General features: G+C 42.9%; 1 protein-coding gene across 1 annotated transcript in view; it reads right to left on the bottom strand.

The window, feature by feature from the left end:
* PDZRN3 (PDZ domain containing ring finger 3) overlaps window positions 1-11,341 on the bottom strand; it is an 80,829-nt gene extending 69,488 nt beyond the window's left edge. Inside the window, exon 1 of the mRNA XM_010862003.1 lies at window positions 7,728-11,341. The gene's annotated coding sequence lies outside the window, so the exon portion shown is untranslated. The remainder of the gene's footprint in view (window positions 1-7,727) is intronic.
* Between the last annotated feature and the right edge of the window lie 2,004 nt (window positions 11,342-13,345).

The raw sequence follows: 13,345 nt of genomic DNA on the forward strand, positions 1-13,345 counted from the left end.
AAGTTCTCAGCAGATTCCTTCTTTTTATTTAAATTTTCATTATTCATGTTTGCCAGAGATGATGCTAAGCCCTAGTTCCTTCTCTTCAGTAGCTCAGTGCCTTGGAAGGCCCTCCGATGCAGGCACTAAATCCTGCCACCAACTTTAGCTGTGCTCTGACAGATGTACACAGAGGTGAGTGTGGGAAAAGGGAACCAGAAAAGGCTTCCCTTAAAGATCTCAACACTGATATGACTCTTATTTTCCTTCCTGGGGACGGAGCTTGTCTATGGACCACGTGCAAATCTTACATAAAAGAAAGCTTTGCAAAAGAGAGAAATCATGGTGGGGACAGTCCCCCAAAACACTTAGAATAGAATTACTCAGACTGTGGGCTGCATCAGAATCCCCCCTCTTGGGAAGTGAGGATTTTTAACTTTGTGAAAGGCAGATTCCTACCCTCTATCCACTGAGTAGACCCTCACGCCCTTTGTGTCACGCAGGTGAATCATGAGGTGAGCACCCTGATGGTGGGGAAGGGTGGCTGCAACAACACAGACAAACCAGAGTGGTTTTGGATGATCATCACACGTTCCTGTCTCTTTCTGCCACCATCTCTGTGACCAGGGTGGCAAACATGCTTAAGGATTCAGAAGGAAAAAAAGCTGCATTCTGACATTTGCACATGGTTTAGTAAATAGTTACCTACTTTGAGGGTTTACCCCACGAAATGGTTTAAACAGTCTGCCTGTGTCTTCTTCACAAGGAAACAAATTCATGATTCTCTAGCCACCAGTGGCGAGTAAGGAACACAGGCCAGTATAATTCATAGCCACCCCCTGGAGACATGCACAATAGCTAACTGCAAGCCAGAGAAGCCATGGAAGCACCTGGAAGGATACACCCACACCTGCAGCACCAAAGCCACAACGGGGTCTTTATATTTTAAACCAATCACCATGACGACCACGACCCAGTTTCCACTGCCGTTGAGCACCTTCCTTTTCTCAGTGCACTGTGGTGTGTGGCGTGGCTGGTCACAAGGCTGATTTTCATGGGCCTTTGAACCTCCAACGCTTGTATGTTTCTTTGAGTTTCACTGAAAGTCTGGGTTTTGAGAGATCGGGAGAAGAAATCACAGATAATTACAGCTGAAAATATTCTCATTTCCTGGCGGCGCTAACAAGTGAAACTACAAGTAATGATGTAATCCAACTTGTCAAAAAGGGACATGAAAAGAGGAGACAGAAGGCAGGTCAGAGCCTTGGGACCCGGCATGCCGTGTCATCTTCTAATTAACTAACTGATCCTTTAAACTGTCAAACTCGGGAGAGGAACTCCCTGGCTTGGTGTCTGATTAATATTCATATGTGGGCATGGGATGCTCTGATTTAGGTCCCAGTGGTTGTAGTTAAACATCAGTTTTTAAAAAAGAGAGAAATAAAACCCTGCCTGGCCAGCCTCAGTCTCCAGGTCTTATATTCATAGGGAAATGAGGGAAGGCCATTCTGGAGTCTGTAATCCATGGTGAGCACCAACCCTTCACGGATGCACATTGATTTCTGAATCATGATGAGGACACATATATTGAAAAAATAATTATTTTGCTTCTCCCTCCTGGCAGTCACATTGTTAATCACACTCCATGCCTCATTGTTAGATAAGGGAACAACGCGTGTAAAATCACACAGCATTCGGTAATATAATCAAGCATTTAATTTCAAACAAAAATAATTGAATATGTAATTTAATCAAAGCAAGCTAGAATCGATCATTTCCTTAAACTATAATAAGTGGCAACCTGGACATTTATTCATTTGGCACAGGCTGCAAAAGAATATATTCCCTCGTACTACTGACTTCCCTTAACTAAACGATGTTTCAATTGGGTTAAATGGACAGAAGGCCTAAACAGACATTTCTCTAAAGAAGACATACAGATGGCCACAAAGCACATGCTCAACATTGCTCATTAGTAGAGAAATGCAAATCAAAACTACAGTGAAGTACACCATTTCACACTGGTCAGAAGGGCCATCATTAAAAAGTATACAGATGATAAATGTTGGAGAGGGTATGGAGAGAAGGGAACCCTCCTACACTGTTGGTGGGAATGTAAATTGGTACAGCCATTATGTAAAACAGTAGGGAGGTTCTTCAAAAAACTAAATATAGAGATACCATATGATCCAGCAATCCCACTCCTGGGCATATACACAGACAAAGCTATAATTCGAAAAGATACCTGCACCCCTATATTCACAACAGCACTATTCACAATAGCAAGACATGGAAACAAGCCAAGTGTCTGCTGACAGCTGAATGGATAAAGAAGATGCTGTACAAAGATACAATGGAATACTGCTCAGTCATAAAAGGAATGAAATAAGGCCATTTGCAGTGACATGGATGGATGGACCTAGAGATTATCATACTTAGTGAAGTAAATCAGAAAGAGAAAGGCAGATACCATGACATCATTTACATGTGGAATCGAAAATACGACACCAGCGAATCTATCTATGCAACAGAAACAGACTCACAGACCTAAGAACAGACCTGTGGTTGCCAAGGGGGGAGGGGAGGTGGGTGGGGATGGACTGGGAGTTTGGGATTAGCAGATGCGAATGATTATGTATAGGATGGATAAAGAACAAGGTCCTACTGCACAGCACAGAGAACTGTACTCAATATCCAGTGAAAACCATGATGGAAAAGAACATGAAAAAGAATATATACAGAATGTTTCAGTCCAGGATGTAAGAAGTCCCTGGACTACCTACACACTTTCGGTGGAGAACGCAGCTGGCTTTAAAAAATATATAATGCACCCCAGACAGTGTCTGAGTTGGGTTCACACTCCCAGCCACCAACAGCCGGGCAGGACCCCCGAGGGCTGTTGTTCTAGAAGATGGTGACGTGGGAAGGGTTCTTCAGAGACACAAGACAGGCTGGGACTTTCCCTTCACTCTCAGATCACAATTTATTCTTATTTTTAATTGGAGGATAATTGCTTTACAATATTGTGCTGGTTTCCGCCATACATCAAAACATGAATCAGCCTTAGGTACACACATTCCCTTAAAGATCTCCAAAGGAAGAATATAATTCAACCCAGTTTCATGGTGAGTTCTAACAGCACAGGCTTTCAGGAAATATTTCCCAAATCCGAATTTGCACCTTGCCTCTCATGGAATAATCCATTCCATATTCATGTATCCTGGACTGAGATGCCACATATCTATGAGCCTTCTTTGTAGTTATTATTCTTTATCCTTAGACCTTATTTAACATTCTTCAGCCCTTGCTAAACTTAGCACTGAGCTATTTCAACTCATATTAATAATGGGTGACACTGCTAAAGAACGCACAAATTGGGATCAGCATTCTCACACATATGGAATACAAATGGCATGGAACAGCTACACTCAAGTTGATTCATTTGACCAACAGATACTGAGGCCTACCATGTAATCAGACATAGTAATCAGTCACAGCTCACTTCCCTTCTTAGGAGAGGGAGAAGAGGAGAACATACCACATACATGATCAATACGTATTTAATAAAAGAGCTTCCTCCTAAAAAATAAATATCTACATTCCAAGTGACTTCCAGGGCTTTCCAGGCTGAGAAGAAACTTGTGATCCAGCTGGTCCGGGACCCTCCAGACAGAAGGCATTCATCTATTTCTGCTGCTAGAAGTGGATGACAACCACCCCACAAGGTTAGGAGCATGCTGGCTGGGTCACACCCACCTGTGACAAATGAGAACTAAAAAGCCAAAGAAGAAACACTGGCCCCTCAGGAGCCTCAGTCCTTCCAGCCCCTCTGGCAGAGATCATCAAAACTACTGGCCAAAAACATTCTGTTCTTACCCCCTGATGATTATTTCCAGGATGACTTAGAATGCTCATGCTCTTGAAAAAACACGCCAAAAGCTGACATGCTCCAAATTCGCACCCACCCACCTGTACGTGGGGTCAGGACCATTGGAGAAATCCCCCAATCAGTGCCAGGTCTGACCTGTGAATTCCACGGCAGAGAAACCCAATGCCAAGGCAGGGAAAGTCTTGACGTCTCACTCCTGAAGTCAAGGCACAGGGTCACTGCACTGCTTGCCCGGTGACATCCTGAGGTGTTTTCCCTGGAGCTGCAAATGCTCCTTCAGGTGCGGAGCAGGCATTAGGGACACCGAAACTGGCTCGATTCCATGGGCAGTAAAGTAATTAATGGTGTCTTTCAGGGCAAGCACCATAAAAAATAATTGCTCTCAAATTGTGACTACTAATGAATGAATGGTACAGTCAATATTTGTGTTGTGGCGAGTGGATATGTGATAGAGAGAGAAGGGTCTAGAAGGAGAGGAGCATCTTGGATTAAAAATACCCAAATCAGTTCATCAGCCTGGTTAACAACTCTGAATCGCCAGACCACAAATGCTGAATGTGTTGACTTTCAATGTCCATGGGGAATAGTGCCATGGATCAAAGAGCACACTGATTAATCCAACAGAGACCAAAGTCTGTCACTTTGGCCATGGTGCAGAGATGGGCCAAACAGGGTCCCTAAAGACAGCAAATGAACAGGAGAAAAATACCAAAGCAGAATTGGTTTCAGCAGGGGGCCGAGCTGCCGACTACCTGTCTATGTGCGACCTGATGAGGTAAAACAGCCTTCCTCCCCAACACGTCTGCCCACTTCTGTTCAAACAGGGCTTTCCCTTCTTAAAACAATGATCCGCCTGCCACCGCCAGGTAACTCCCCCTCACGGCGGCAGCGTTCAGTATCACATGAGGTCATCTGCCTTCCCGCTACTGAATCCCACAGACACATCAACTTCTCATCACACACAGGGCCCTGTAAACAGAGATTTAAAGATAACTCTGCTTGTGTTTTTTTTATTGGGAAGCCAGTTCTCATAAGTAATAGGAACCCACTGCTAGGATGAGCAATGAACACAGGGAGGAAACTGTGAGAGCTTCATACAACTGGGTCTTTACTGATGTGAGGATGACGTAAGTAGCCACGTGTTCACGGACCAGTTTGTTCAGCTGGTTGGAACACTGCTGCATATGAGGCCACCCTGGGGAGCCTCATTCCCATGTGAAAAGGACAAAGCACCTCACGGCTACAGAATGAATTGTTACTCTCCACCCAAGATCCCACAGATTCACTCTTGGGGTGGGGATGGAACACAGGACTAAAACAAAGAGAGAGACAATATGGTAGACTGGAAGTGGGGTCTCAAGCAGAGGTGAGGTGGGAGGTAGGGGGTGGACGGACGCCTAAGCCACAAATGCAGTTGTATTCTTTGCCACCAACAAGAACAAGATTGTTGCCACCAATAAGCGTTTGCTACTGTCCCCCAAAGAGACTACAAAATGTCTGTCACACACAGTTCTCCAAAACTGCTAACGGAAACACACACGTGGGATCATTCTATTTGAATCTGCTTTCCTCTAACTGCATGGAAGGCTGAGTCATGTTCTGGAAACGCCATTCTCACAGGGAACAAAAGTTAAGTTCAAGTCAGTTCTGTCCGGGTCGGGTTTTGAGGACCTTCGCACAGTCACCCCAGCTGGTGGTGGTATTCATGCACTGATCTCATACTTGGAATTTCAGAGCACAGGCTCTCTTCTGGGGGTATCATATTTCATTTGGTTTCAGGTTCTGAGTTCCTCCAATGCTATCCCCAAGACCATACTAGACACTTGACTAAAAGCATACAGTGAAATAAATTCATAAGTTATTTGCGAAGTAACAACTGGTGCCAACAAAGCAAGCTTTCCACAGGATATTTTTCACCGGCCACAAATTTTTGTTTGTTTTTTTTTGAAAGTCCACTGCAGTTGTCCTTAACTTGGTCCTCGCCTAATTTATTGGGCAGCTGTCAAACATACATGTGCTCTTGTTTCATATCTGACATTTGTACAGAGAGGAATGACATTGGAAACAGGCCATGGACAGACCCACACTCTGAGACTGAATATATGAGAAAGAAAAAAACTTCAATGATGAGAGAAAACAGCCGGCAGAAAGCACGCTACTTCCTTCTGTGACTGGGCAGGCCTGTGCGGGCATTCATGGTAATTCCTGAAGAGCCCACAGAAATGAACTCACTTCACAAGTTTTTTAAAGCACAATAATCTCAATGTACAGAAAGTAAATTTTCTTCATGGTTTAAGTATCTAAAATCTCTAAATACAGTTTTATAAAATTTTATGCTTTTAAACAATGATTTTATAAAGTTAACAATGTCGATACCATAATGAAAAACAGAGTTTGAACAACTCTCTTAAATGTCTCAGAAGAGAATGCCTGATGCCTCAAATTGGGCCAAACCACACAATTCTGAAACCTCACACGCACAGACCATTGATCTCCGTGTTACCCACGAAGCATTGTTACTAAGCTAACACTCATTCTTTTTGATCTCTTTCCATTTCCTGCATTGTATTCTGTGTCTCTTATCCTCATCCAACATCAACAGGTCATTTCTCAGAGGGGTCAGCGTTGGCCAATATAAATAACCATTATAAAACCTCTAGCATGCTTTAAGTCAACAACCAAAGTGCCCTACACTGTTTAAAGAATAAATTCCAAATATTTTCACGGCAGAGGGTGGCCAAGGTCTGTGACAAGTACAGGTACAGATTACAGCGAAATAATCAGATGGAGGCCAGCTAATCTAGCACAACGCGTCCTATTTTTAAACCACCTTGAAAACAAATATTGATGGCAGTGCCCCTCGGGCAGGACTGTCAGCCTGGGCTCTGTATGCAGGCATGTATGTTTCAGGAGAGTTTCACACATGCCTGCCATGTACACAAACACAGGGAGTCTCAGTCAAACCTAGAACTGCCCAGAGAGACTCAGAACAGAGAGAGGCAGTGATTCCCTGAAGTTTCTAGCTGTCCCTTCCCCATGCCCCTGCCAAACCTGTTAGCAATGACCCCCACCCACCCCACTCAAGCAACGTGATGCACTGCAACATCAATGGGGCATCAAACTCTCTCTTGAAAGAGGTCATACGAAGGGGCCCGCGTGAATAGTCTGAGAGTTAACTGATATCTGGCTTTGGGAACCACTCCATGTTTCCTCACTCCAGATGTACCTCTTCTGTCTGCTTTACCTCGGTTGTTATTGGAATTATGAGCATTACCTAAGAACACAGTCATTAAGCTGGGTGGAGTAGTATCTATAAGCACTGAAGACCAAGCAAGCCAAGAATAACATTGACCATGACTGTGATGAAGATCGACATTTATTGCTATGGAGAGATGGCTAGAATATGGAGCTCACTGAGAAACAGGAAGTTCTAAAACAAGCATGAACAGTGTGGAATAATTTTACATAGAGAACTAAACAAGGGATTTTAAAAATGCATGAATAATAAATCAATACATAACATCTAGAGGATATTTATTCAAATCTCATCTCTGTGTACTGGGAAAATAGCTGATTTTATGTCTCTTTATTATTATTGTTAATAGTACTGTGTTATTTTTTTGCACTGATACTTTGGTTTGCTTGATTTCTCATCCCAAGGAGATAAGTCTGAATTTCTACACTCTGTTGTGCACTGGCTGGTCTCTCCTGGAGTTCCAACCCATTCTGCACCTCCTGTTCCAAGCTGTTGGTTTAGGCATGTACATATATTCCTACTGAATTGAACCCTTATCCTTTGGAAGTTCCCCTCCTAGTTTCACAGTAAGTTTTAATAACTAAAAAAAACAAACAAACAAACCTGTTTTCATATCAGAGAGAGAGTCACCGTAATTCCCAAATCATCATCATCAATATCCTTTGGGAAATATTCTGTACCATGGTGTCATGTCCTTCGATCCTTTCCGTAACTCCACACAGTAGAAACTCTTGCCTAGAATATTCTGTCTAGTTTACAGACAAGAAAGTTGGGGTCAGGAAGTTAGGTGCCTCCTCTGAATCCCACGGTAACTGCTGTAACCACAATCCAACCTCAGTTGACCCAGCTACAGAGCTCTGGCTCTTACTGATTACATGAGGCTGTGCTGACATTAAGAAATGGCTATCTTATTATACCCACACTGGCATAAAAAGACACTTCAGACCGAAGAAATTAAGACATAAGAAATCTGCTTTCTTGGCCTGTAGAGCCTTTCAGAAGCCAGGCATATCAGGCATATTTAATTTCCAAGCTTCTGCTTCTCTCACCTGCACACAGCTACTACAGTCAATTTTTTCTAAAGATGAAAAAATGTTTCCAAAATTCTCTGAGAAGGTGGCATGTTTTATGTCAGTTTAAATGACAACAGATTGTCTTTTCCAGTACTGAGCAAATAAAAGCATAAAACTGCATTAGGCCTTCCTAACACAGATTCACACGAGTCAATATGTCCATTTTCTTCACTTTCTTCATGAGGCAAATGTCCTCCTCTGACCTCCTGCTCATTTTCCTGATGATGTCTGAACAGAACATGCTGATTTGGGTAATTCCATGTCCGTGTGCAAAAATAATTGATGACATCAGCATAGTTATGGGAATTAGACTTATTAGTTAATTACAGAACCAGCAGAGGGAGCACAAAGCCTGCATAAATAATAAGCATTTCTTCTGTACTTAAGAAACAGTACTGCCCTTCTTAACGGGCAGTAGGGAGAAATATATTGAAAACTCAGTTGTCAGTAGTCCAAAGATAATCTTTGCTTTATTATGGGAGCAGTGTTAAGGTACAAATCCAATACGCTGTCCATACGGTCTAAATAAAATGTTGGCTTCTTGGGTATCCAAGAGCAAGAAGTGTGTGTGTCTTTGTGTGTGTGTTTTGCTTGGTATCACAGTGATAAACTACTCCATCAGTGGTGGAATAATTAAGGTCAGATAGTGAGACTTGCCTAGAGTTGGTAAATATTTACTTCACCCTGGTATCAGACCAGCTTTCATTTTAGCTTTGTTCATCCTAACAAACTCCTGAGTGAATAGGCCCTTTTATTCTTCTTCGAAGATGGAATCACGGTTTACATTTATGGTTGAATAAAATTTTGATTCAGGTCAAACAATATAATGCCTACTGCTAAAAAAAATACAATTATATTTCTAAAACCATCTGCCTTAATTATTGCTAACATTTTAAATAAACAATCCTATTTAATATCTTTAAATATGAAGCAAATGACGTTTATCTTCTCTTCTGGAATACTACTGATAAACAGTAAAGAGACATAGGCCTTCAACTAAAGGAACCCTTTCATGTATAATGAAAGTCAAGAGAAAGAACATCCATTTATCCTTCAATATGTTAGGCTCACTGCTTTTAAGACATCTATGATCACCACATCACTACCACCCAATAAGATGCAAAATTTAGACAGAGATGAATAATACAACAAAGGACTTGCTTTATATGCTACGAATTTCTTTTGTTGGTTTTAAGAAGGTAGTCTCCCCACACTTGAGTGGGAAAATTAAAAGGGAAATAATGGTACTTACATATTGACATTTAAATTATATGCATCCTGCTGTTGCTGTCTAGTCGCCAATACGCATCCTAACATGACCCTAATACACAATGTTTATTTTGAGGAAGTCTCTAGGAAGGGGGTGGTGGACAGAAACTTCAGCTTTAGCTCACATGCCGAGACCCATCCAAGCTCAGGAAGCGAGAAATGTGTTGGTGAAGAATGGTGCCCATCTGGGCTCGTCTGGCCTCACGTGGACTTAGCTGGAACAGGACACTGGGACGGCCACCTGCCAGGGCGCCTGCTGTTCCCATGTGGACCCTGCCCCCTTCTGCCGACCTCTTCTTCCACTTCGGGCCCTGTTCCGTGGGCACTGTTTCCCATCGCCCCACCCATCCAGTGCTACCTCCCCAGGGATGGGGAAGCAGAGAGTCAGCAGCGGTTCTGCCATAAAGACTGGAGAGGCGCTTGGATGCAGAGACCCGGGATTCGGATGCCAATGAGGAAAACCATGCTCTGCCCTTGCTTTTCATCCTTTTTCTTAGTTGAAGAACTCTGAACACAGTGGACACTCCAGACGTGGCCCTCACCAACTAGCTGCAGTTTACCTCGGGGTGCTCTGCTTCCTTCATCAACATGATCAGCAAACAGGAGGCAGTAGGGTGGCCCTAGCGGGTGGATTCACCTCTGTGCCCAGCAGGTGCCAGAGACTGCTCCCAAGTCAGGTGCCAACACCTCTCCTTCAGAGAGGAGAGCATTACTTTCTTTTACTTCTTTGAAAAAATTCAAATGAGTTTATCTTACAGGGTCAGGTAACTCCCTGTCCTGTGCCTCAGCACAGATATTTCTGAAACTTGGTCTCCACAGGTAATTTTCCTCCAACTTTTGTGCACATCTCAAGTTTTAATGTCAATCTAGGATGCACTGGACACCTATCGTACACTAGTATAGCACCAGAAACCCTAGCTACATGATCTCACTTAGGACCTAAAATAATCTGATGAGTTAAGCACTCTCTTTTATTCCAACTTTATCGATGTAGAACCAGGGACTCAGAACGGTTAGGTAACTTGCCCAAGGTCACCGTGCTGGGATGCAGGAGTCATGAGTCGCATTCAGATGTCTGCCTGTGAAATCCATGCCTGCCTTCTCAACTGGAGCTCACTGAATCTCCCATTTTAAGTGAAAAGGTAGATGGCAATGTTTATGGAAGACGGGAAAATCTCAAGTTGTTAGAGTTCTCATACATATGTTGTGGGGGTTTGCTGTGGTGGTTTTATGCAACAGGAAGTTCACTGGTTTTAAGAACTAACAGCCAAAGAATCCTGTCACTGAAAAAAAAATAGGAACTGGTGAGCGAAAGATGACTGTGACAGGAGTGACTGACGCTAACACTCTCTGGTGAGCCAAGTGCCTGAATTACACGCTGTGTCCTCCAATGGAAGGACCTTTCTCTTCTGTCCTGTGGCTGAAGATCATTACAGACCTGATCGGCAAGCCAACAAGCCCCTCAGCTGTCGGAGTCATCAAGACCAAAATAAATGAAACCAACAGTGTGAAGCCTCAACTTCTGATTTATCTTGACAATCCACTGGAAACTCTGGTTTCTTACAAATTAAGAAATTTTTAAAGTCTCCTCTGGGAGCCTATTAGATTTCTGGCAAGTGTAGCCCCATCATTTTCTTTATTTACGATGCTACATTTTCCAAATGAAGAGTTTTAGCATGGAATGTGATATGAGTGCATTCCTAGTAAGCTCTTGTAATCGATCAAGAACAAAGAAACAAATTTAACAAGGCTTATTTTCATCAGTAAATGAATTTAGCACAGTTCATCTATGGATGAAACATGAATACAGGGATTCATGTTATATTTACTATTTGTTGTTGTTCAGTTGCTAAGTTATGTCTGACTCTTTGCAACCCTATGGACTGCAGCACGCCAGGCTTCCCTGACTTCCACTATCTCCCAGCATTGCTCAAATTCATGTCCACTGAATCTGTGATGCTCTCTCACCATCTCATCCTCTGCTACTCTCTTCTCCTTTTGCCTTCATTCTATCAGGGTCTCTTCCAGTGAGTCTATTACTGGTTATAATATGTGTCAAACAGTTTCAAAATGAATCAATCAACAGACACTAGCACTGGGTCTCATCCAATCACGTAGGAAGTAGTTGAAAATCTAAACTCTATAATGTTATTTTAGTGAAAAAAGCCAGCCTTAAGAAAGGCTAATTGTTCCATCAGGCCTATGCTATGTGCATAAGTTTTTATTCTTAGTATCTCACACCATTCTTAGCTAAGTTTGCAGACAATTCAGGAAGCTGCATAAACTTAGGGTAAGCAGTATGTATGTATTTGGAGACCCAGAAATCTTATCATAAATTCTTTTTACACTACCCACTCCCCTGTTAATCAAATAGACACCAGTAGTAACTGGGTTGGTGGAATGCATCTCATCAATATCTGAAGCACTGACCACCACAAATGTGTTTCTGTTAAAAATAGGTGGTTTTCTTCACTCATCTGTGGAGACACAATGTCTCCCACCAGCAACCCCTAAGCGTCAAGTGTTCATGATAATTTGGAAAAGAAATCCCCATGTTTTCACCTAGATCTTGGATTTGGTCTTTGACAGAGAGATGTGGAGACACTATTATGTCATCTGGATGGTTCTGTTGCCAGTGGCTGTATCCTGGCAGAGTCCTGTCACACGTGCCTGGCCAAGTACATGTCACAGCAACTGCCGAGTCATCCACAGCCTGAGGTTCCCCAAGGACAGGGGTTCAGCCATGGGGCGGCCAGAGAAAGGGCCGTGATTCACGCCGGCAGGGGCAGGACCTGATGGGAACTGTCTTTAATTGTCTAGTTGTCATCTCTGAGATACTGCTGTGTGCTGCTGTGGCTAGAGTAATGAAGAAAATAAAATACATGAGATCCCATATACTCTGGAATCCTGAAATGCTCTATTTACTTGTTCAATATTTATAAATGAGGGGAAAAAAAAAGAGTTCATCTTTCCTGTTTCACATTGATACAGTCTATCATTTTTTGCTCCAGCATAAATTGGGGTGTGTATTCTTTCAATCACATAAAAAGCAAGGCACCAAATACATTTGAAATGAATCTTTCATTGTACATTTGAAATGATTCTTTCTCTATCCTTCTATTTTTTATTGTGAAAACCTGCAGTTGGAAGGCAAGGGTAATTAGCTGAGAACAACCTGAATAGTAAATTTGCTCTAGAGGTGGAAAAGTCATCATTTCATTACTCAAGTGTTACAGAACTTAGGAAACTTTACAGAAGAACCTGATTCCATTTAAGCTGTAGAAGTTTTCTTCCTATTGTATAAGGCAGCAAGAAGTCTGGCATTTGCGTTTGCTGCCGTCTATGGGGTCGCACAGAGCCGGACACGACTGAAGCGACTTAGCAGCAGCAGCAGCATACTGGCATGTCAAGGGAAAATCAAGCCCTCTGACCCCTCTGCACGTGTTGTCGGGGGCTGGCCCTATCCTCTCGATGAAACAGCAGTGGTGGCCGCCATGGAGTGGTCACCACCAGATACCAGGTCCCATGCTAAGCGCGTTGCACACAGTATCACATTTCTCAACGTCCTTTCTCCAGAAGCCAATACTGGTCATACTTTTACAAATAAGAACTCAAGGTTTAGAGGGTTAAGTATTGTGTCCAAAGTCAGGACTCACAGCCAGTTCTGTTTTGCCTCCAAGTTTGTGCTCTTAGCCAACATAGTCCATCATCTTTAGTTGCTCTGTGTGTTGTGTGACTACTCACTGTTGACAACAGCAAGGATGGAAAGGCAACGAACAGCAAAGACCGACGTGAGGACAAGATTTTAGCTTTGCAAGAAAAGTCCGCGTGTACTGCGGGGAAATAAGCAAGCAGCAAGAAGTGGGTATCTTCTAGGGG

The sequence above is a fragment of the Bison bison genome, unplaced genomic scaffold (assembly GCF_000754665.1).
Source record: "Bison bison bison isolate TAMUID 2011002044 unplaced genomic scaffold, Bison_UMD1.0 scf7180017864474, whole genome shotgun sequence".
NCBI classification, from domain to species: Eukaryota; Metazoa; Chordata; class Mammalia; order Artiodactyla; family Bovidae; genus Bison; species Bison bison.